General features: G+C 39.7%; 1 protein-coding gene across 4 annotated transcripts in view; it reads left to right on the plus strand.

Moving 5' to 3' along the window:
- Window positions 1-26,417, plus strand: part of LOC117831100 (retinoic acid receptor RXR-alpha-A-like) — a 245,489-nt gene that overhangs the window by 32,172 nt on the left and 186,900 nt on the right. The window contains exon 4 of one of the 4 annotated variants that reach the window (XR_004634909.1): window positions 13,659-13,766. The exons of 2 other annotated variants lie outside the window; for them this stretch is intronic. The gene's annotated coding sequence lies outside the window, so the exon portion shown is untranslated. Of the gene's footprint in view, window positions 1-13,658; window positions 13,767-26,417 lie in introns of those variants that run through there. One more of the 4 variants, XR_004634908.1, reaches the window with a different exon arrangement.

Here is a 26,417-nt window from a genome sequence, read left to right on the forward strand (position 1 = left end):
TCAAATGTCCCCCCAGCAGTCCCCATTCCACCCCTGCCTCCACCCTCCCCCGGTTGCACATGTGGTGTGTGTCCTGCTGGAGCCCTGAGCATTTGTTGAGTTCCCCTTCAGGCCAGAAGTTTTAATTAAAGCAGGATGGACTCGTGTACTAACGCTGCCTTTTAAGATGATAGACATGTTGAGGCCGGCTTCGCCTAGATCGCCCCTCCTCCTCCTGGCACACATAAACCCACCAGCCAGCCTGTATTTTCTCTTTATTCTCGTCTTGTCTGATTTGTTTCTCACACCATGTCTTGCTCTCTGACTCAGCCTCTGGAATCCCTCGCATGTCTGTGTTACACAGCTCAGTGTGTTCTGTTGAATCAGGAAGGAAATATTTACCCACTGCTGGTGTGAAGAGGTTGTGACCTCCAGGTCAAATGGGAGATCAGGATGTGGGCGGCGTAGGTATGGAAATGCTTAAATGTGTCACTCATGGGATGGTTTAAAGTAAGCAACAGGTTAGGCTGTGGATTTGATTGAGAATAATAATAATGAAGATGATGATGTGCTTGGAATAATATGACTTTCACATCAAGTTGGTTATATATTTCACAGAAGTTATTGACAGTATTCCATTAGAACTACTGATTTATTCATTGTGTGATTGTTGATGAAGAGAGACATTGGCTGTTTTCGAAACCGCCTACTTTACTAGCAGTACATACTGATACGGCCAAAATTCAGTATGTAATAAGTAAAAGAGAAAAATCTGCGGTATGCCAAAACTCCCCGGATATCGTACTGATTTGGGAAAATTTCTCAGTATGCATCAGACCAGTCTGCCTCGTGTACTGTTTCCCATAATGCAGTGTTCCGCTTTTTCTTTTTTCTTCTTTTTTTTGACGGGGAACTCCATTTTTAGGTGCTGTGAAAATTATTAGATTTCATATAAACTACTTCTTAACTTTTTAAATTATAAGTGATGCTAAAGAAGCAGTTTCTCTATCAGCCTGGCTGTTGTTTACTTCAGCTTTCCAAAACCAGAAATCCAGTGACATCTGGCTCAGCATCCTGCAGACCAGATCAAACACAACAGTCACACTGCATACTAAATTCAAACGCAGTATGTAGTAGGCAGTACCTACTGTCTACTACATTCGTAGGTAGTATGTAGCAGGCCGTTTCAAAAACAGCCTATCTGTACATGACTTGTGTTGTATTCACTGCAGCATGCGAGCTGCATGTTAATGTTGCAGTCCTGGTAAATTTGCCAATATACACCTATCCAGGCATACCCAAACTAAATTGAATGCTGTTCCTTAACCACTTGGAGTAGAAGCACAAACAGGGACAACTTTGAAAGGAAACACTCTAAATTTTCCCACAACTATCAAAATCACTGTAACTGCATCTGACATTGAGTTATACAAGCTTGAATGACAAAGCACCACTGAGACAAACTACACGCCAAGCTACACAAATTCAGTTAATTGTCTTTCAGGTTGTTTTGAAGAAAAGTAAATGTGGAGTCAAAAGTATGATATTTGACTTTCAGTAAAAGTAATGATTCTCAAGTAAAGTACTAGACTTCTGCAACAGGTCTGGACCTGGATTTTCCATCATACCTTAGATGAAAATCAAAGCTAAAAAAAATGAAGGCCACAGATTAATCACTTTTTTGAACATGCCACTGTGAAACCACTCTGTTCTCAGCAGGTTTTGCATCCGACACATTTAACCATAATAACCAAGGGCATTACAACTGAGTAATGACTCTGACTGCTGATATACTCTAGGTTATAAATACATGGGAGGAAGACAATTATTTTGAAATGCAGACTTTTAAGAGCCATTTAAATTATACCCTGAGCTTCTCATTATCTTCTGTCAGGATGTATCTTTTTATGACTAACAAGGATTTTTAGATAGCATGTCGACATGTCTGGTTCTGGAACATACTGTTCATCCTTTTCAGATATTTTGGTCCATGATTTTCCTGTTTGGTTGTGTTGTTTTAGCTTGCCTGTACTGAATCATAGGAATGAAATGAGCCAAACAGAAGTGTATGTGATAGATAGAATAGATGCAATGCTAGGTCCAGAAGAGTTGTAGAAATGGGGACCTTACTTGGTGCACCCTGTAACAAAAGGGGGAGATAACCTGCAACTTTTTGATGTCCGCATTTAATTCTGGTACTTTAAACAGCATATTCTTCAAAGGTTGAAGTTCTGCTGTACAAAATGTGAATCACTGCTTACCAAGGATTTTAAACAGCCATTTGAGTCAAGCACACATTGCCATTACAAAAAAGTAATATCAACAATACAAGTCCATTACAGAGATAATTTGTTGGGAGAAAATGGTCCGAAGCAAAAGGTTTGCTTTACCAAACATAACATTTAACTTATTTAACTCCTTTATGTGAGGTATGAAAACAGATTTCGCCCTCAACATGGGGGAGGGGACATTTCCATCAGTACAGAAAACAGCAGAGTTATGGATATGAACAGTATGGCAATGAACATGAGCTCCAAACAGACATTAAGAACTCAGTAAATTGATCTATTACAGTCCAGAGGCCTAGCTCCTGACCCTGAGATGTCTACATTTCAAATAGGTTCATGCACTGAACGTCCATGGTCTCATGTCACGGTGTGTCAGACGGATGATGTTACAGATCTCTCCTCAACGGCAAATTTATCGAAACCTATGTTTGTGGCCACAGGCTCAAGACATAGGCAATTGACTTTGGTTAGTGTAAGAGCTGATTATAGAAGCATAGTTAAGTTATTGTGGAGAAGTTACAGACTGATTTTGGCAAAACAGTGTCATTAACCTTAAGTGTGTGTTACCTATTGGAGGATTTCTCAGCCTAGACATGTTTCTCACAATGGTGATTTGTGTGTTTATGTGTGCATTGGTACAGCAACACAAAAGGGACAGTCCCATAGTTTGTGGCACTGATGACTTTACTAATGAATTGGGGCACAACTACCACTTCCTCCTGCTGCTGCATCATGCACGGGTTTCAAACTGACTGTTGGACCGCAGATTTAGATCAGTTGGTAGCACGTGCCGCTTTTGTGCCAAGGCTGCATTATCAACTCAGAGGCCTTGGGTTGGACTCCAGCTCTCTATCCTTCACTACAAGTCATTCCATCTATTTTCTCTTAATGTTTCATGTCTGTCCATGGCGGTCCTGTCCAATAAGGGCAAACATTGTGATTGAATCGTATTGAAAAAACTGCATTGAACTGAAAGCTATGACAGGCCATAAATGTGTCCTAAAATAGTTGTGGGTTTTTTTGTGTGTTGTATTTAAGTTGTTCATTTTGTTTGGGGTCGCTGATTTTTACCTCCAACTTTGCTGTTTTACTTACAACTGGACAACAAACAAAAACAATAACAAAAAACAGCGGTTCAGCTTTTGTTTGACATTTACTTTGTGTCCTTTTTTAAAAAAAATCCATTTGTGGGATTAAAACCTGATCCACTTTGCAACTTCTAATGTAATAGTTGTCTTATTTCTGCTGATACAACCCTAAATAACTGCTACACTAGTATTTACTCTATCCAAACTGTAACATATATTGCTGGTTTAATGATTATTAAAATCTACAGTATTTCAGAACACAATAAATAAATGCAGTGAACCACACAGCATTTATGTTTTGCTACAGGCTAGACATGCAGAATGTTATTGCATTTCTTACCTGTGAAGCCCTGATAATATTCAAACTCCCGCTCTTGAATAAAACCCTGCAAATCTTAGCCACGAAACAAAGCGGTGTTGAAGCCTCTAAAATTGTAAAAACAACCAGAAAACAAACCCCTCCAAGCTGTAGCATTGTCCTGGAAGGTACCAGCAGCATGAGAAAGTCCTGTTTAGGAGTTCAGACATGCACTGCTCTCTTTGGACAGCCTCAGAACCAAAGAAAGCCAGGATTTCCTAAAGCCCAGAATGGGGAGCTCGCAACAGATTGATCTGCAACAGGGGACTGTCCATTCTTTGGCAGTGAGCTGGGCAGACAGAAGAAAAATGCATTTGATGGGAGAAAAGTCTGAGGGAGACCTCGGCTGATCTGGAGGTCAAGTTGCACCAGACAGGAGAAGGCATAAAGTTCTGTATATGTCTGCTGGAGATCGCTCATCATGGAGCCCTTCTGCCTGGAAGTCAGCATGGGTGAGTTCAATACATGTAAGGCATCATGTAATATACCCAAAGTAAACCATGGCAGCCTTTAATTTGTTTTAGAAAGTTTTAGCTTGAAGCTGTTTTTTATATTTGAGACCTTTCTTTTGAAAAATATGACCTGAAGCAGTTATCAATACTATATTACTACCAAAATAAGACTCTCAGCTTCTTAAACTATGCTGTTTTAAGCGACAGTGTACTTTTTAATTGCAGAATTGAAAGCTGAAGTTTGGTGTCTGCTGAATTAATTTAAAGTTAATGTGTCAATCATTCTCTCTCTCTACCAAATGTGCTTGTTTCCAAAATCTGTGTATTATTTGCATCTAATTGACGGTGTTTATCTGTGTCTGCATGGTTCATGGTTTAATTAACTCTTACTTGTTTGAGATGGCTGAAGTCTGTTAACATTTTAAGGCCCAATAAGAAAAATCTTGCAGTTCTGGGGAAAACAGAGGCATTTAAGCAGTTATAATTCCGTACACAAGTTTCAGACCAAGACTTGGCAGGATGTAAACCGCTGTCCCGCAAAATCGCTCTGGTGTGTTTATAATAAAGTACTGAAGACTATTGATTTTGAAAGTGTGTTGTCTAGCCGTGTGTGTGTGTGTGTGTGTGTATCTGTGTGTGTATCTGTGTGTGTTTCTGTGTGTGTATCTGTGTGTGTATCTGTGTGTGTATCTGTGTGTGTATCTGTGTGTGTATCTGTGTGTATCTGAGCTGAAGGGGGAGCTGGCACATTCCCTTGGAATGCAAGCACTGTTGCAACAACCATGGCTATTTCGTGGGCAGTCTGAACTACATCCTCTAACTCTAATGACTGTTTTGGATTGCTTAATACATATTTTGACCCAGTAGACATTTCGTACTGTAGGTAAAAGGTCTTCTTTTTCACACTTTTGTGAAAGAAGTGGAGGCTTCAGTAAAAGCATGTGGTGCTTTTGTTTAAGTTGAGAAAGTGGAGTATTTACGCACTTCAGCTCCTAAAAGATCACATCTATTGAAGTTCTCACTCAGTGATCACCCCAAGTCCTGGTGTACTTATAGGGGTTTGGCTAACTCTCATCTCTCTGTAAATAGGATCAATAAAGGGTTTAAGGCTCTACTTTGCTGGAACAGACTCCGCAAGGCAGAGGATAGCAGCTCTTTCAACTGAAGACAGTGTTTTAATTTAACATTGTCCAAAAAGAGACCACTCACTCTGTTTAAATATCATAAAGTCCTATTCACACATGCACAAAATACTTAGAAACATTCTGTTTTTTTCTGTAGGGCTACATTTATAAATGCAAATGGCCAAAATAGTCCCCCCAACTTTTTTCAGAATTGTTCCACCCAGTGTTGTAGTTAAATCTCTGTGTGAAGTCAGGGGGAGCTGATGTTGGAACGCAGCAGGTGAAACTCTCCAGTTTCACCTCTTTGTTGACAACTGCCACTGTAGCATGAATCGATAGCAGAGACTGTCTGTTTGCTTGATTTGTTAATGTTTCATGATTCCAAACAGGGTAAGTGTACTGGGAGAATAAGGAAAGCATGTTTTTGTACTCTATTATGAAGTCTTTAAAATGCGATTTCTACTGACATGTAACCCTTGATGAGCAACTCTGAATCAAACAATACTCCCAGTACAAAACCACTTTGAGAGTAAGGGGAAAATGTTTTCATGCTGTATTACAAACTGCTTGATTAAGATTTCAGGGGAAGTGCACCCTTCATTGAGTGACATCATATATCAAGTAACAGTCCCTCTGGTGACAAGCAACCAGGATTCTGGCTCTCACGTGCAGAGCCGCCTGGTAGCACATGGCAATTTGAAGCACTATTCACACAGTTGTGTCATAAAGGAGCAATATTTAGCAGGATGAAAAAGCATTAACACGCAGTGAGGCTGCTTTATACTCTCTTCTGCTCTCAAGTATACTCTTTTCACTCATTTATTGATACTGAGGTTGTGTTCATACTTGTAGCATTGATATGAAGGTAAGAACCATTGACATTGAGAATGATGCCATGCTTCATTTGCTTGCTTTTTTTAAAATAAACTTTATTGGAATCACTGAGAATAACACAGAAAAACACATATTCCAGGGATTGAAAGAGAGAACAAAACAAAGAATATTAAATAAAGTTTGTATTTAGTAAGAGATATAGGAAAGTTAAATAAAAAGGATCAGCAGTTTTAATCTTGGATAAGATTGCGAAACATTATCCGATGACAGTGTCCTTTTTGACTTCACGTTTAACCTCCTGAGACATATGAGAGGGACAACTTCACTTCAGGTTGTGAGGGGACACACATGAACAGTTGAATCTGCAAAATTTTGGGGCATAGCTCCTGAAATGTTCTATAAAATGTCCAAGACTCCATGTCTTACCAACAAACAATCATAATTACATTCAAACTCATGTAAAGCCATTTAAGATCCACACTGCTTTAAGTAGATCATATGTTCATGGACGCATCAATCTTAAAGTTGATATAGCACTGCAATGTTGTGTGCATGTAGCTGTACAATTAAGACATTGTGCCAGAATGTTCTTACTTGAGCTGTATTTATAAACTGTTTGGAAAGCATTTAGCATTCATGTTCCAAGTTATAAATCAGATCTGTGCAAGAATTGCTGCAAGATCTTGTAACATTTGCAAAATATCCCCGCTTGCAACTTCAGCTGATGAGAGAAAATAAATATTCCATCTATGTGGCATCATAGCTGAAGGGGGTTTTGAATTCTGAATAGTGGGAATTTGCAGAAGAGATTTAACTGTGTGCTATGCTTCAAGACAGCTTCATTTAAAGGGCAGTACATCGTAGCTCACATGCTGTCAACATGAAAGGAATTAATAGAAATATGTACTTAGGCTCTATAAATAGACCTTTTTTTTTTGCGCTTTTTCTTTTTGTCTGGCTTTTCCAGTGAAGCTGAGAGAGAGAAGAGTGTGTTGTGCTAACACACTCTGTCAGGAGGCTGTAAGGTATTGATTGCAGGAGTGTATGACGATGATGGGCTTTGACAGCACGCTGCATGGACCTGGGCTTAGTCAGACAGGAGCCTGCTCCGTCTTCCGTCTGTGAGGGCCCAAGGTCACGTTGGCAAAAGCCTGCATCCCTGTGTGCGCATGAATGCCCTGTAACACGGCCCGCAAGGCCACAGGGAGATGAGAGGGGAGGAGAAATATGGCTCCAATCTTTAACATTAAGATAAGAGCATCAGCTAAATGTTGACCCTGCAGAGTCGACATCACAGTTTGGGAAACCTGTGATGAAATGCTGTCGACTGTCAGTATAATCAACTTCAAATCTGTGTTTACGTCTCAAAATATGCTCTTCAGCCCCCAGAGGGGAAGACTGGACCTTTTGGTTTCATTAAATGTTGTAGGTACGCTACATTTGGATGGCTATTTACCCTATTTCAACAGTTTGCATCTTCATAAACAATTTAAATGCAGAAAATATTCAGTGTACAACGATGTGCAACAGGGATTTTTAACAAGGATACATTTTCAGCTATGAAAAGCATTGCTGCTTCATTGCAAAATATCTCAGCCTTGTGCTTTGACACCTCTGTTCATGTAGTTATGGGTTAAAATATGAAGAATGCGTCACAAAATAGTCCTGTGCACACAGCTTTTATTCTCCATGAACAACCTCAATGGATTCATATAAACATAGTGTGCCATCAGTGTCGCGAAACTGTGAGAAACCTGCTATAAAGTAGACATTAATGGCTTCTGACTGTAGTAAATGTATTCAGTTTAAGGCAGTTTGGAGAGCTTTAATGGAAACACTGGGGACAAAAAACACTGCTGTCATCCTGTGGGAAACAGTGTCCCTACAATAAACACATAAAGGCAGCAGGGCATCAGTGTCAGGACAGAAACAGCCCTCTATGTTAGCAAACGTCTGCTCTGATGAGATATCTTTAAGCAAGTCACACTCACTATTATCCTTGACACTCTGCCCTCCCTGCAGGGAAGTTCCAGTAACTTTCCCTACAAGGATTTGGGAATCACTGTCACTGTAATACCATCACTGAAAAAAAGGGAATAGTATAGAACTAGGAAGAACCGGAATGATGTATTGTCTGTGTGTCTTGTTGCAGAAAAGCATTTATTGATGTTGGATTACAAAGTGGGTAGTGATGAGTCTATCAACATAGGTTTTGAAATGTCCTATTCTTGCTTCTTTGAAAGTGCATTAGTTCAACTGTAATTCCAGTTCATATGACATCTTCTTCTCCATTCAATAGAAACATAATTGCTCACGCTTATACCTGCATTGTGCTCTCAATGCTGGAAAAAAAAGTCTCTTCATCATGAGAAGTAGTTTGCATTTTAAGAGGCATAGAAACATGACAAAAGTTCTTTCAGAGTTTCTCCTTATATATAATAAGTGTAATTTACAACCATTCTGTTTGAGACATGTATCTTCATGTTCCTTCCATTCACTTGTGTCTATTTTCAAACAGCAGTCCAATACTGCGGACATATGCTCCGCTGTCTGGACATGTTAGGTGCTCTGCTTTCAATTTGTGTTTCTCCTGCTTGATTTACGTAAAAATAAATTAAAGCAAAACTCTTGGCATTGGCAACTGAACGCAGGCCCATAGTGAGCAATCTCAAAACGTGTACCATCCAAGGCTCCAAACTAATGAGCTGGACTGAATGAAAGCTTTCATCAAATCCAATTTAAACACTGTAAGCAGTGTTTCAGCCTGTAGGAGTCACTCAGCATGACTGGCTCCGTAATGACCTCCAAATGTGTTTTGTGTGATTGCTGCCTCGCAGACTCAGTCTCCCTCTCTCCCCCTCCTTTCTCTCACACCAGCATGATCAAACAGGAAATTTGTACTTGTTTGTTTGAGAATAAAAGTCGCTGGGTTTCCTGAAGAAAAGGATCAAATAAGGCTGCACATTCAGAATTCATTTTTAGACATTTTCAATTGAAATGTCGTCAGGGGATTCAACTTGACCTAAAGTTAAAGAAACCTGAGTTTAAACAATTCTGTTTTTGGATGAAAAAAAGTGTAAAAAATAAGTTAACCAATATGCTCGGGTATCAAGAGCCAGTTCCCACTTGAAACTGGTTCTGATTTTTTCACAGTAATGAAATAAATCAGAACTTCTGTTCTCTCTTTTTCGGTTCCTCACATCGGAGTCACTTAGGTCCTCTATAGACTGGAAACCCTTCATATGCAGCACATTTAACTTTATGCAGTTCATTGCTAACTGACCTTAAAGCTGACCTTTAAGCTTCATGTGGCCTCGATTGCTCGGTCTTGTCGATATGCCCTCTACAACATCAGGAGGATCACACCCTGCCTGACTCAACAGACCACACAGCTTCTGGTACAGGCCCTGGTGATTTCACGCATTGACTACTGCAACTTTCTTCTAGCTGGCCTCCCTGCGTGTACATTTAAACCTCTGCAGATGATCGAGAATGCAGCAGCATGTCTGGTCTTCAACCTGCCCAAAACAGCACGTCACCCCGCTGTTAATCTCTCTTCACTGGCTTCCAGTGGCAGCTCGAAGCAAATTCAAAGCTCTTCTTCTGGCCTACAAAACAGTGACAAAAAACGGCTCCTGTCAACCTGAAATCCCTCATCCAGGTCTACACTCCCTCTCGCCCACTACGCTCTGCCTGTGAAAGACGCTTGGTGCTCCCAGCCCAGCACGGCTCTAAATCTCTAGTTAGACCTCTCTCCTCTGTTGTTCCCAACTGGCGGAATGAATTATCTAACTCCTTACGATCCGCAGAGTCCCTTTGTACTTTTAAGAGATGTCTGAAGACTCAACTGTTCAGGGAACACTTAGGCACTTAAAGCTGGGGTTGGTAGTCTCGGAAAACTAGCATCCTCCCTCAGAGCTCCTCCAAAACGACCCCCCCCCCCCCCCCCCCCCCCCCCCCCCCCCCTGCTCACATGCACGAGCGCCGCTGACTTGCGACCATATGATGGTGACTGATTCAAAACCGGTCCTCACCAAAACATTATCATAGTGAAAGATAAAAACACAAACAAACATGGCTGCTGTTAGTACTCACAACTATCATTCCAGCATTATCCAGTTGTACCAGTGACACGATATCAGGAGAAAAGTTATACCACATATAATACTCTAACAGCTCTACTGTTTGTTAAACGTGTTCAGTGTAGATGTTCTTAATTCCTACAGTGTTGACGGTCAGTGAAGGCATCAGGAGAGGTGTAGAGTGTGCGAGCTGGAGAGAGGAGAGACAAGAGGAGAAGTTTTTCATTCATTCAAACATTGACTGTTGTTTTGTTGGTTGGCGTGATCACGGTCGACAGTGACCGGTTATTAAAACTCAACGTGTTCACAAATCGGCTCGTCATCCCTACAGCGTCCGGACGGACGGACGCTACAACATCTACATTTTCTGTAGGACTTACTAAATGTCATTCATTCTTCTGCTTGTCAGAGCCCCCGTGGTGAGAGCTTTTTAGACTCTGATCCGGACTACAGTCCTGAGCAAAGCACTTCATCGGGTCAGAGGGGACAGGCCCGAGGTCGAGCGAGAGGGACAGTAAATAGAGTCAGGGGAAGCAGCGGCAGGAGACAGGAACTCAGAGTACATGCCGGGGAAATGTACGCGCAGGAGGCGGGCAGAACGGCAGGACGGGATTTGAATGGTTTAAAATTTTGGCACCCAAAAAACGGTGATTGGTTGTTGTTTTCCCAGGTTTACTCCGGCTGTAGATAGCAGCTTTTCTTCGCTCTTTTTTAAGAACACATTATGTATTGATTGCCATCAGGACATAAAGATCATTTTAACCAGTATAACAAAAAGTGTATCTAAATCTGATTACCAACCCCAGCTTTAACCTGACCCTTCTCCTCTTTGTCCTCGGGGGTAGAATGAATCAGAAGGTCTAAACCCCAGCTCTTATTGAATATTTAGCACTGAAAATTGAATATTGTTGAATGTTGAACGATATTGTTGACTTGAATTATTTGTTGTGATTTAGCATCTGCTAAATGAAATTGTAGAATTGTGGGTTTTTCTGTTCATTATCCGTGCATGCTGTCTGTTAATGCAGTCGATTTGGCTTTTTGCAGCATGATTTTTCATTTGCAGTGCATGTGCACTGTTGCGTTTTCTGTGGTCTTTTTGCATCATTTCTGCAGTTGCAGCCTGTTTCCCTTGAGGAAGAAATTTTGGACTGTAACAGATTGTTTGTCAGCCCTTGTCCCCCACCATACCAGGGGTTGGATAAACACTTAAATGTTAAAAAATACATTATGTTATGCACAGGAATGCTCTTGTTTGCAGCAAAAGAGAAGAAAACAAAAGAACATATATGTGTATAAAGTATATTAATTGGTCAAAAGAAATATATAAATTGTATCATAATTTATTATTATTATTATTATTATTTTTATTATTATTATTATTATTATTATTATTATTATTGTTGTTGTTGTTGTTGTTGTTGTTGTTATTATTGTTATTGCTATTGTTATTATTATAAATGTATTAAACAGTAAAAACAATTTCAAAAATGGTATTGTCACTAGTAGCAGATCATTAGCGATTATTGGTTTCATCTGAAAAGATCCATATTGTGCTTCCCATATTATTATCAATATGTATGCATCTGTAGATTTTTACATTGAAGGTTCCTCAGGTATCCCTCATAGCAGTGAACAAACAAGGTGCTTTCCATTTTAGTTTTTTTTTTCAAAATGAGTATACAAGCTCAAGCAACTCAGAAACAACTTTCACCACCATGCCAGCATGACTCGAGACCAACAATAAACAAAATGTCACTTTGAATAAAAATGCTCACCCAGGAGTGTTAGTCATGTACCAAGGCATTATTGATCCATGAGAAGCCACAACAGCTGAGACAAAAATACTGCAACCTGCTCTGAAGCTGCCACCTCAAGGCTAGACTCCCACTCAAGCTGTAAGTGATTAGAAGCAGCCGTGGCAAGTGGAGCAGAGGAAGCAAGAATATCATTCCAAAGTGACAGCGATCAATAGCAATAATGGTTGTGAGGAGAAGTGAAGGACAGGCATTAAATCTTGTCAATCAGCCTGATGAGGAGGATGTTTATTGGCTGATTTATTGCAGCTGCCTTTTTGTCTTTTAGTTTCTTTATTGGAATAGTGATAAATAATGCATCTTAGAAAATTACACTGTGTCCTTGGATTCTTGAATGCAGTCCCAATCCAGCTGGCAACCACAGCCACTGCGTAGAATAAGGTGCAGATAATTCCATATCCTTTTGCAGCTGTAGGCTGTGCTAAGGTCATTAACATAGACTTTGTCCTGACAGTCACTGACATGGTATTGAACATAATGTTTGTCTAAATGGATTGCAGAACCAATGCTCTCTGTAAACTTTGCAAACACAATGATACACCTTTAAATGACAGATCCCAGAGAATGGACAATATGTCTTAGATAATCTAAATCTCATATCTGCATCATTCTGTCAGAGTGGAGGGCTGTAAACTTTGACAAAAGTGAGAAGAAGAGTATAAGTGAATCGTTTGAGGGGGGAATTAGCACTGAACAGGTCTGTAGAGTATTTCCTGTATTCCCATGGAACCACAGAGCAATTAGTCACTGCTCATTAAAGACTACAGCTCCCACATGGCACGCTCCAGCTGTTGCTGCAGCACTGATCTGCTGTTTATTTGATTTAATATCCTGACACTAGAGAAATGATGAAAATGTACGGAGAGTAGTGAGGCGGAGAAGAGAACAGAAGCAGAGATAAGAAGTCAAAGTTTGTGTGGACACTGTGGATAAGTAAGGGATAATGTGTGATAAGTCTGTTGTGATACTGTTTTGCGTGACCACCTACTCACTTTACATTGTCAACATGTTACCCAGCTACCAACTAAAAGTTGTTTCTAAGTGCTGTTTTCAAAATGGCTTTATTGATTTGAAAATGATTTAATAATGCAGCTAAAAAAAGTACCTTGTGTTTGACAGTTGGAAGCACTTCCATGGCAACATCATTATTTCAAGTCGATCAAATTAAAATTCAGATTTCTATTCTTCGGCTGACTCCACTGACTTTAAAGCTTTAGACATTTTTCAGGTGTGCATTCACCATTGTTCCTCCCATTGTGTGTACTCGTTGCTTTACGCGAAGGTGTGTGATGTGCTTCAGTGGTACATTACAAAGTTTCACCAACTACTTCTGGTTTTGCATGCATTCTGCCGTGTTTCATGTCGCTTTTGCAATTCTGTGTGCATGCAGCTCGTTTTCACAACATTGTCATTTGAATGCAGGTATTGTTAAAAACACAAAGGAAAGACTTTTTGGATTTTAATGGGACCATCCTCATTTAATCAAGGCCTTGGCTTTGCTTTTGCTTGATTTAATAATCTTGAGTTCACTACTGGTGACAATAAAACAGAAACACACATTTACCTGGCAACAACCTACAACATGTATATATTCTTTTAGCTATATTTCTGCCTAATTTCCATTTTTCTGCTTTAGTGCTTCAAGGGCTTCCTGTCTGTTTCATCTGCTGTCGTAGAAAACACCATGAAGGACCATTTCTGTTAAAGGAAGCAGTTCAAGCAGTCTTCTAATAAATGGGTCACCTTCAAAGTTTCCAGTTCCATTTCTTTCCCTTTTCGGCTCAGTCTCATGAGTCCTGGTGGCCTTTTCCTTTGTGATCCCCAGTGAATGCAGCGGGCAGCAGGACACATGAGCAGCTCTCCAGAGATCTACCCCTGGTGCTCTCAGGTGATCTGCTTGCGTGGATCCGTTTACCGGCAGAGCAGCTGCCATGGGAGGTTTGAGCCCTCTTAAAAGTCCGTGTCAGGCTTTGGTTACAGTCTGCGAAGTCTGAGGCAGTGGTGGAGAGAAGGGACAGCTCAGGGCCAGGGGGGGTTCTGTGGACCTCCTGCTGCGGGTTCAAAGAGAGGTCTCCAACAGCTGTGGCTCTCAGGGGAGGTTCAGAGGGCTGTGTGGGCAGCGAGGAGGGGGATTTTAGGGTCACATGGCAACTCAATCTGACCTCAAAACTGAGTGTTTGTATTGATTCCCACATTTCTTGAAGAAGTATTCTGAACTTAGTTTTCATCACAGCAGGAATACAGTATGACCTGTTTTCGTGTTTATGTCATAGGCTGAAAGTATGGTGGTCTAGTGTTACTTTGACTTACAGTCTGTGTGATTAAGTCCTTACTGGAAACCTCTCTCCTATATGTATCTTCTTTCAATTGAATTAAGTGCTTCAATACTGAGAAAACCAAACCAGAGGCCAAAAATCCACTCCGAAGGTGTGGAGTTGAAATAAGTGTGATGATTTGCTCTGGATTTATCAGATTGATGAAACTGGTTTAAGAGATTAAGTTTTAGACAGAAGTTTCCATTTGTAACACCTGATTTCCTAGCGATGCCAAGTATTGTGTTTAGGATTTCTTCCCTGTAGCCTGAAGGGCTTTCCGCCTGGAGGCTCTTTTTGTTGAACCCAGGGGACCTGTGTTCATGCTCCATATGAAACCAACTGTCAACTTTTACCTTTTTATTCCAACCCAAACCATGATCTCCAACCAGGTAGTTTTGGTATCTTAACTAATGATATGATAATGCTCGATCTGCTGCTTCCTGTTTTAGGCTGTTATATTTGTATCTTTAACTTTACAGTCTGTAATTTTGTTGAAAAGTGTGATCTCACACCAGACACTTCTGTTATTCTTGCCAAACTTCTCAACATTGCTGTATCAAGTCGTGCCTAGGCTGGATAATGTCTCCATCCTCTGACATAAGCTTAAAAATCCCTACTTGAAGGTATTTTCTTACTAATATATGGGATTAGTGTGAGCTGCAGTCTACTGGGCTTATGTGCTGGGATGTAGAGGTGTAGCTGTTGTCTGAAATCAGGCACTATGCTGTAGTGTGTTGGATTTGGTAATCAGTTGCAGAGACTGCCTAGCATGGTATCACCAGATCTATCAGCCATATTAATTTTTTGCTGGCAGGTAGGTCTGGAGCTGCCGTCATTTTAGCAATTTCCCTCTGAACCCTAGAGGGTACACCTGACTAATCAGAGTCCTTTCTTAAGAAATGTGGCAGGTTCTATAATACAACGACTCAGGAGCGCCACGGCAGAGAGGTCAGTTGAATCTGCTTTTGCAGCTCAACAAACTGGTTGATGCATTTTTAAATGCAATTTAAATGTTTTATGTGCCATGTCACACTCTGCATTTCTCTGACTGGTTGTTGGTCTGTCCAATCACTTCCAGAGGTAACTCCACATACGGCTTTTGATAATGCCCCCTGGGAAGAGGAAATGAACAGATTCAGACCCATTCACCAAATTAACTGGTCTGGTGATGTGATACTAGTGACTGCCAACTGTGACAAAGATAGACTTAGTAGAGGTCAAAGGAAAATAAATTGTACTGTACAAAAAAATACTGTCGTGTACATGAAGCCAAATGTCAGAAGAAAAAAAGAATGGAGCAAGGGATGCCAAAAACAAAGCAGTGATAATTTGTTTGAAGCAATGATCAAAAGGTCACATCCAGGTAAAACCACCTATCTTCAGTGCTCTATTGACGTTGAGAACATAAGCTTGTAAATGCAGCCACTGGTGAACAGGTTCTCTAACAAAAGAGAGCACATTTCTGTCATGGTGAATCATGCCTAAGTGGTTTTAGTTTCAACAGACTGTCACCACAAGAGTGGATGGTTGAATACTTAACAGCCAAATTGCAGGGAGTTTAAGATCATTTGTGACAACGTTGGAACTCTTCAAATTTTTGCCCATGTAGCTTCGGCTAAGTCCCAAAAAAAGTACTTGTGATTCAGCAGTTTAAACTAGGCAGTCCACAAAGCACAGTCATGCCTTGGCATCAGAAAAACATTTGCATGATTTGATTGTGTACTGGCATTCATAGAAAGAGAACTGTTAGGAAAATACGTAGCTTTGAATGCTAGAGTAAAGGATACTGATCTAAGCCTTCAGGCAACAAAACAAAAGGCCCTCAAAGACTTCCAGAAAACCTTGTGAGTTTTATAACTCACAGTTAGAACACTGTTTGCTTTGAATAAACTTTGAAAGAACTTTTGGACAGAAAGAGGATCATTGGTCTTGTTCCCAATCAATTACAATGACTGCTCATTAGAGACACTCTTTAATGGTCAGTACAGGAAGATTGATGCTTTCAAACTCAAATTACTCAGGGTCTGATTCACAGTAGGATTATGCAGCTTTTGCACCCACTAAACCTGTGCATATGAGCCAAATGGACATTTTCTAATTCATGAAACCTGCACAAAGGGTCTAATTCTTCACAAACTGCCATGCAGAGCAAATAGCGTCTTTGTGCGCTAGTGTTGTTGCATACATTTAAATATGCTCTGAATGTTTTAATGTAAAGCACCCCCTTGAGTTGCTCTCGTGTATGAAATGCACTACACAAATAAAGTTGCCTTGCCTTGCCTAAATGAGCCATTCAGCATTAATTTGCATTCACGAAATAAAAGTGACAATTTTATGCTGGATTGTTGTCATGCCCAAACTCTCCAGTAATCAAGACAACACTTCCAACTCCAGATGAACTAACAGTAATGTATCTGAACATCAAGTTTTTTTATATTACTTTAATATTATAATTTAAATAGTACTCAGGAGTTAAATCAGTGAGGGGCTGTCAGTGCTCAACCCCAACTCTGCGCCATAATGCACAACAGAGTGTTTTTTTGCCCTCCATCTGAACGAGCTGCGCTTTGCTAACTTGCTTCAGACGATACTCTGGATATAAAGAATACGCTGATCTGATTTCAAATCAGATCTGTCTTTCAGTGTCCACTTTGGTATTCCTGTCACTATCAAGATATCATTTGTTGAAAAACTTCACTGTGTTGCAATTGTAATTGTTTCATGGATTCATTTATTTTCATACGTCCTTTGACCGAACTTTTCCTTCAAATCTGAGCTGAACAATTGCTGAGTTTGGGTATATTTTTAATAATAGGCAGATTTGGAAACATTGCATTTCATGCATTCTCTCTCTCTCTCAAGCTTCATCTAACTCTTATATTTTACTTCTTTTAGTCAAAATATCCACTGTATTTCAGTCAGTGTAATATTTCAGAAACAGCATATTATCATTCTCGAATAACACTTGTAAAACATACCAAAATAAATACGCTTAAGTACGAGGAGCTCCTTTCATTATTGTATTTCCTGAGCTTTGATCAGTAAATGACCCAATAGTAGATCTTTAGATAAGTATAAATGTACTACAAGTGTATCTGACTTTTCAATCACCCTGCCTATTCTTGTCTTCACTAGTTAGAATGTTCCAGTAACACAATACTGTATAAATATTTGTCCAACATAACTGCAGGCCCATTCAGCTGATTCTTCGGCTTCAGCTCCAGCACAATGGCCCCTTATCCCAACCAAGTAACTCTACACTGGCCTCCATGGTCATTATTGATGGCCTAGTAAGTGTTACAGTTACAAACCAATTACTCTACCATTAATGTTAGATGAGCTGCTCTACAAGTACTGCTTGATGCTTATCAGCTTTCCCCTGTTACGTGCCGTTTTACTTTCACTAAATTGCACACCTTCTCCTGCTTGTGGTTTCAGTCTCTTATAAGTGGGAGGTGAGACTGACAGCTGGCAGTCTTAACCCTACATCAGGGGAAATTTCTCCCAGTTCAAGAGGTAGAGAAGTCAAGAGGTGAGCAACATGTCCCCTCAGTGACTCTGGGAAATCTGGTGACCCAGTAAAGTGATATCACATAGCCGAAGAGGAGAAACAAGGAGGAGGGGGAAAGGAACAGAAGAGGGGTGTGGAGATCAAATGCTGCCACCTCCATATGTGGTTTTACCAGCACAATGAAAGAGTGTGTCTTCAGGTCAATGAAAGGTAGAGCATTTGAGTGACACACTCATGCACAAACAGTGGGTTTACCCCAAATGTGTGTTTGATATATGCCAGGCAGGTCGGCGCAGAGGAGCAGGAGACAGTTCACAAATCAAGTCAACACCCTGAACATCTCCATCAACAGCTCCTGCAGAGACGTCTATCACCACATCCTCTCACTAACACCCTGAGAAGAAACTGACACTGAGTGTACTGTTAACCTGACTGTTTAACCTAAAAAACTACTGATGATATATGGCAGCTAAATCTAAAGGTAGGATTCCACTTATCTGTAAAACTAACAGCAACAAAAAACACCTGAGCTTAAATGTTATATTTTTTATTAAAAAGTGATTTTTGGCCATTTCTGTAATAAACAGCTTTAAATAACAACAACAAATGATATATAATTATCACTGTCCTTCCAGATTGCAGTGGATTCATGAGCTGTATCATTGTAAAGTAAGACACACCAGACAAAAATGGAAGCAAATTAGAGTATAGTGGCTATTTATTAGCTTTTTTTTTTTTTTATCATGGACATGGTTAAGCAGCCTGGTTTTTACATTTTGTACTTTTGGAACTTTCTTTGGTTTAATTTACCATCTAACATCTGGTTTAAGAATAGTTATTTCTTGTTATAATTAATAGCAAGATGTAAGATCTGTCCGAAGTCTTTAGCAGTGGCATTTAGATTACCATTTAACAATCCAGATGAGCTTGCATGCAAAGGCTTATACACCATCTGCTGAGTGAGTGAGAAAGCAAGCAAAAGAGGGAAAGAGAGAAAAAGGGAATCTTAAGTTTCTGTTGTTGCACTCAGGTTACCAAAATAACATCAATGTAAGCAATTGTATTGCAAAGGCCAGCTTACATGCCTGAATAGCAACTGCCAGCTATTGGTGTAACAATATATTACATTTTCACATATGTCATTATGATTGTTTAGAGTTAAAAAATACTATATAAGAAGCAGACTAGGTTACATTATTTTAAGTATAGCAAGGGAAAAGAGATGAGAATAAAAGGATATGCTACAGCAAGACAAAATATAGCTCCACTATTAACATTCAAAAATGCAAAAGTTCCACTCTGAGAGAACCCAACAAATCCAGATTTTCTTCTTTTAAATTATTGCAGGAATCAATTCATTGATATGCTTTTTTATCAGGACAAAAACTGAGCTGAATTTTCCTCACAGAGTAAAGTGTGTCCAATTATTTCAAATGTCACATGCTCATTAAATGCAGTATATTCAAACATGCTCCCATGCCATATCATGAAATGAATTTACTCAGTGTTCAGCTAGAGTATTAACAAATCCGCAGAATGTCATCAGTCTTTGTCATTGAAGCATAAAATACTAAGCTGACATCAGAAGTGTGACGTGTGTGGATTTCATAACTCTATATTCTGGTAATATAAAGTGGTCTCATTTTGGAGATCAGATGTGCTCCAGATATGACATTAAACAATGCTGTGGTAGGACAATATCCAGCATGAATTTCAACATATATGGGTCAAACTTATCTAGACAAATTCATCTCCATATTTTTAGTTATTTTTGCAATGTTTATCTGTTATATTCAGCTTTACATACAAACATTTTTCCGGTAACAGAAAAATAATTTTACAATTTAATCTGACTAAAAAGAAGTTAAATGTCTTAAACCCCCAAGTCAAGTTTGTTTAAAAATGATCAACATACTTCGTAGTTCATTCATTGGTACTTTTCCCTGAAAAACAAAAAAGTGGACCTCAGGGTGGCGCTGCAGGCAAAAAGTCAGTATCTGGACTAAAAATTTAATGGCCTACTTGGAAAATCACTGCTTTCACTAATTGCAGCGCTCATAACTTTCTTGTTCCCCAACACAGGAAAGACATTCTCTCATTCACACACACTCATAAACCCCCACACACACACATCTACGTCTCCGTAGGTGGTGTTGCTGAAGCCATACATCAGCAGTTTTACAGAGGAGCATGTCCTTAAGAATATGATAAAGAGGAAGCAGGCATTTCCTCCTCAGAAGGGATGTTTTCCGCTGCACGTCCTGTCTGATTAGTGAGACCAGAGCCTCTTCCCCTGAACTGCACCTCTCTGCGCATTTACAGAAAAGGTTTCATGTCATACAGCATGTTGTGAAAACGCTCTCCATTGCATCGAGACGGAAAGTGGCTCTATTATTCATAACTCTGCTTTAGCTTGGCACTCTATCATGAAATTGTCATGAGATGAGTCTCTGCAGCTTTGTACAGACTCTCTCCTGCTGTAACCCGGTTAATTCAGCTGATGTTTCCTCTAAACAGGCTATGTTTTGTTTCATTTCAGCTTTTTAAAAGGGTAATGTTCTCATAACCAGAAAAACAAGTCAATTTTACATATTTCTAAGCAACACAACCACAGCAAACTTCAGTGTTTTGAAAAATGCTGCTGGCCTTGACTGCAGAGGAAATCTGACAAAAAGCCGCTGGGTTGTGTGAAAAGTGGGGTTTGACTCGTCTCCTGGAGTCCGTCTGGAGGCTGTTAAGGAGGAGATGCATTATCTGCGTGTCCAGCGAAAGTGGGGGGAGAGTGGCTCGCTGAAGTTTATGGAGATTTATGGCTCCTTTCTGAGGCCTTAATTGCCTCCTCCTCAGTGGGGAGTCCTGGGAGGCCCGCGGTGAGCAGTGACCAGCACCGGGGCTCCTGCAGGTGGGCCCACCAAACACACTGTTTACCAAGGCTTGTTATGGAGACAAATGGTGTCAGGGAGCGCTCCAAAACCAGACAACAAACAAAGAGGAGGAAGAGAAAAGAGGGGAGACGGACAGCTGGCCACTGAAAGCGTTCAGGACTTCAACTTGGCCTTTAGGGACACAAAAAGACTTATTGGGGGTTTAGCTTTACTGCTACCCGTTAAATATCATCCTCTGACGAGTTCTGCCATAAAGTAGTAACAGAAAGAAACATTTGAACTTGATCTGAGGACGATCAATTTTCTGATGAAAACTAGAAATGTTTTTTTTTTTTTGGTCTTGGTTCAAACAATATGTTGTTGGGGCTTTTGTGAGTAGCTGGTAGCTGTCATAATGAAGTAAAATACCTTAGAGTTCTGGCAAAGAGAAGACAACTTTAAAAAAGTTGCAACATAAAAGGCAAAGCAAAAAACAGAAATGTTCCAAAGAAAATGTTGACCTGGTGAAGATATTCAACTTTTACAGTTTCTAAAAACGATCTATTCAACTCTCACACAAGTGTTTTGAATGTGTATTTAATTCATTTCAATTTATAATGGTTTTCAATACTGATGACAGTCTGCTACAGTAAAATATTACTGTCTGGCTTTGTTTGAAGATATAGGAGAAGAGTTATCCAAAGAGACATGAAGAAATGTCAAATCTTTAAAAAAAAGCATGAAACATTTGAGTTGTTTACTGAGCATGTTGTTCATAAAAATGTTTAATAATGCAGCAAACATATAAAAAAGTCCTGCAGCTGACTTGTTTATCGACAGCCTGGCGTCACGCTCAGTTCATTTTTTCAGGTTACATCAATAAGATTAAGCCATTCACCTGGTTTCACCTGGTGGGTCAATAACATCCACGTGGCTTTACAGAGCAGGATGGGACTTTTTCATATAGATCACGACTTCTAGTGACAATCTTGTCCCTCACAGCATTGTATGTGTTGTTAATCCAAAGAAAGAGTTTATTTAAAGCGTATATGTGATAATCCAAAAAGGGGTCTTATACATCTAGAGAAGTTGGAGGAGTTGTTCTGAAACTGGAGCCATAATTTCTTAACCCTCCTGTTACCCTCAAATGTACTAACATCTTTTATCCTTGGGGTCAATTTGACCCAAGCAATTTAAACCTCCAGAAACTGATTGTTACCCAGGTTTATGTGTCAGCTACTTCATGTTTCTTTGTTGCCTCCCTAAATAGTTCTTTAAATAAAATATATTTCAGCATAAACATAATTTAAAGCATTCAGAAGGACTTTATTTGTAAAACAGAACACCAAACTGCTGCGAGTTTGTCATGCTCTCGTCGGCCCTGCCTTGTTTCTATATTATCAAAACGTCTGACACATGACACATAATTGAATGTCTTTAGAGATATGGTGGCTGGAAATATCATATCTCAATCTAAAGGTTGGCAGTTCGATCCCAGCTCCTGCAGTTACATGGGGAAGTGTCCTTGGCTATAGTGACCTCAATATCATCCAAAATAACCAAAACAAATGTGTATAAAATGTTGATGTTTCTTATGGTATATACAGCTAAAACAGCCTGGGGTTGTTGACCCCAAGGAACAAGGGACACCGATGCATCATTTTCTTTTACGGGAAGTTGGAACATATCAAAATTTAAATTTTATGTTTTCCCAGTTGTCCCCATTAAAATATGAAAAGTCATGAAATATGAAGCCAAAAAATTGATGTTAGTCATTCATTTAGAGACGTTAAACATTGAATGGGGTCCAATTGACCCCAAGGATAATAGGAAGGTTAAAGGAGGCTTCCAATCCAACCCTGGAGTGGTTAATGTTCAGTGAAAATATAATCAGCCCAATAGCTGGAACAACTAGCTGCTTAACTCATCACTCTCCAGTAGTAGCAGAGGTAATTAGCAAAACAAGCAACAGTGACATCAGCAGAGGAGCTAGTGCTAGGCGTAGCAACATCACAGCACCAGACATCTACTGGTTAAACAACTGGTTTAGTTCAGATAATTTTGTCCAGCTCTTCCAACCAGGATAATTAATCCTTCTCATCGCTGGAACCTCTACTTTTGCTCATGCTGTTGGAGTTTCTTGGCCTCTGTGCACCACTGCCTGGCAGAGCTGTGAACGCTCCTTCTCATTCATGCCCTCACTCAGAAGTTTGTTAACTTCTCAGTTGACTAGAATACACAGTTCAAATGAAGAAAGTGGGATTGTCTTTTATTCAGGGTTCAGTAGTTAAATGTCAAGATTCATTCACACCAACGGACATCTACACTTATCCGTAAAGCAAGTGTATCCTCTTGACTGAGGCCAGCTGTCACTCACCGCTACTGAGCCAGGGGGACAGAAGATTGAGTGACATGTTGAGCAAAGTAGCACAAAAGTAGAACAAGTTAACCGACATCTGAGGCAGATTCTGTCTTTTTGTAAGAAAGTGAATATCAATGCAGCAGAAACAATAAACAACTGTCCAGCAGACAAGAAATATGGTTTCACAGAGTGTTATGTCCGAAGGTGACAACCCCTGAAATATGGTCTTAAAATATGCATGTGGGTATGTTACTGAATGGAACAAAGGTGCGCCATCAGCAGACCTGTCACACAGATATCATAAGTGCTTTATTTAAAGGTACAGTGGCCACGGCTACATGATGTTTTTTAATTCAGAAAATTCTGAATTAAATAATTCTGAATTAAAGTATTCTCCTTCGTGTTTACATGGAAATAATAATTCTGAATTGAGGTTTACAATTAAAACACACTTAGCCGTCTTTTCGTCTATTCAATTCCGCTTAAGGTCTGGGGGTTAGGAAGGGTTCCGATTGGACAGGGGCGGGCGTGACATATTTACGTTTACCGGAAGAAAACAGACTCCAGTTCCTGCTTCTTTTATTTCGGTTACAACATGGAAGACCACACAATAAGTACAACTTTGGCTTTCATTTTGGTTATAGTTTTGGATAAGCAGCTCGACACAAACATACTGCTTCACTTTCGTCAGCTGAGGAGGAGAAGAGAGACAGGGGACCAGAGAAGGGAGGCAGAAGACCGTACTTTGGCGAATCAAAGAAGAGAGTGGTTGTTGTTTAGCATCCTTCCTAAGCTTCATCAACGGGAGGGGTGAGCAAAGGAGTGTTTCGATTTAGAATACGACACCTAGATATCAATACAAGTTTCTGTTTTTACACACTGTATGTTTAGATGTGACAATTTAATTTTAGAAAACACTTCATGTTTTTTATCATTATTTCCAATTAAAGGTTTTTCCCTTTTTTTGTACTTTATTTGCTGCTTTTCACATTTTAAACAGACACAAGTATCGACCTGAGGCTCAAAAAGAAAGAAAGAGAAAATAAACAAATAAATTAAAAACAAAGCAAAAGTCACAAAACTAGACAGGGTCTTCTTACTACCATTCTGTGCCTACTTTTAAGTGTAACATAATTGTAAACACATAGATCTATTGAAATAAAATAAAAAGGCAATTACTGCTAAATGAGCAGGGCACTTAATGTAAGAGGCAACCTTCAATGTAGTCTATAAAAGGACTCCAGGTTGCAGCAAAGTCCCTGTGTCTTTTACCTATCTTAAATCTAAGCATTTCCAAAGGCAAAAAGGAACTAGGTTAGGTTCTCAGAAAGTGTTTTTTTTAACAATCCTTGAAAAGGGGACATTTAGGGTAGTCCTATTTTAGGCCCAACAAGGTATAAATGTTTTTCTATCTGTTTTTATCCAATTGGATTTCCCAAACCAGTCATTCTAATTGATTGTTACTTTATTTATGAATGTTCCTATTTTAATGACATTTTAACACCTTTCTAAATTTAAAGACCTCATGGAGAAAAGGTAGGGATGTGTCGAGACTCTTTGCAGATGACAGGCTCATGTTTTTTGCAGAGGAACACGTCTTGAGTGACTGTGTGATGAGCTTCAGAGGGAGATGGTAGAGACGCAGTAAGTGCACTAATGACTGCCAACAGTACGGCCACTCAAACCATGAATATTGGATATAAATAGGAGCACATTTACACTGAACCACACTTCACCAGCCCCTTTCCTGTTTCCTGTCAAGCTGGGACTCACTGAACTGAGCTTACCTACAGAACACTGGGGACAAATGCTGTCATCAGAAAGGTGTGAAGAGTTAAAAACACTTAAAAGTGACTACTAAGAGTAACAGATGATGCAACAAGTAGTGTATGAATGTTAAAACAGACTAAATGCTTTGCTATCGCCTTCAATTAGCTGATTAGCTGAACAGAGGAGTTAATTACATGCAAATGCGACAATGTTTACCTTCACCCAAGTAATAATAACCATGCTTTCTCATAATGATTAACATCATTACTTTCAATCAGCCCTGTTCCACCGCCCACCTGCCCATTAATCCTCGGCCCTACAGGAACATCAAGCAATTTTGTTGTTTCAAAATTCAGCAGAGTAGTCATCAGAAAATTAACCTCTGCCATTTAGTCATTATTGTGCATAAAACTCGGAGCAGGTACCAGGCAACAGGCCTCAATTAATACATGTAATAGGCTCTGTGAGCCATCTGCAGAGTTTTTCCATGTTCTCTGAGCCACAGAGTGGACTGATACTACTCCATTATTCCACAGCCGCTATTCTGTGGTAATCTTAGATCATCAGGCAGGCCATTTAGTAAATGACTCACAAGCTGTGGGAAGGCTCTGGTTATTTTTAAGTAAAAAGGTTGCTTATCAGAACTACTAAATCCTTTAAATTGTCCATAACAAACATGGTTACAAAGGGCACTCCAGTCATTTTATTCATACTTATCTGGCCTTGTGTACATAACATTTCAATTTTACAATTATCAAAGGAAATGTGGAGTTAACTGAGTACACTTCAATATTTTCTTAAAGCCCGAATGCAGCGGCAACTTAGCTTTAATTAAACTTACTGTATAAAGATAGAGACCAAAGGACGCTTTTTCAGCGTCCTTTTAAACGGACTTCTGCCAAGATTTTTTACATTTCTCTATTCCAATCAGTCAAACCACATTTCAAGAGTACCTTAAACATATTTGCATCTTAGATGGGCACTCACTAAACCCTATACAGATTTTCTTTTTTTGGTGTTTACTGCATTCAGTATTGCTATTACTTACAGTCTGACTGGGTTTAGGAGCAGATTTTAAGAGTTCAAGAGTAGATTTCTGGCTGCATTTGCAAACACCTGTCTGTTTAAAGTCATAAGCTGAAACTACATCGTCCAACAATGACACCAGTGTGTTTGGGATTGTATTAGGGCGATTACATTTCACTCCTTCTGCTGTCCATGTGGACCTTTTTTCTTGGTACAGCCAATGCCAATTGGAAAACCAATGCTGTGATGTAACAACATTGAGACAAATTTGATCCTTTACTTCTGATGGTATTAGTGGGATGGAAAATGTAAAATAATGACCATTATGCAGAAAAAAGAGAGCAAGAGAGGAGGGTTGTTTTGAAAGCTTGATTTGCCGTGTGCACACTTTCACCCTACTCTGAATCTGGCCTGAGCTCATAGCTTTTGAAGCCACTGTAATGTATTATGAGCGCAATCGCACCATATTTAGAGCTCTTTCGATCTGAATCCTGTATTTAGTCTAAAATCCAAAGACTGACATCTAAAACTCCACTTTGCCAAATAG

This window comes from Notolabrus celidotus, chromosome 19 (assembly GCF_009762535.1).
Source record: "Notolabrus celidotus isolate fNotCel1 chromosome 19, fNotCel1.pri, whole genome shotgun sequence".
Taxonomy (NCBI): domain Eukaryota; kingdom Metazoa; phylum Chordata; class Actinopteri; order Labriformes; family Labridae; genus Notolabrus; species Notolabrus celidotus.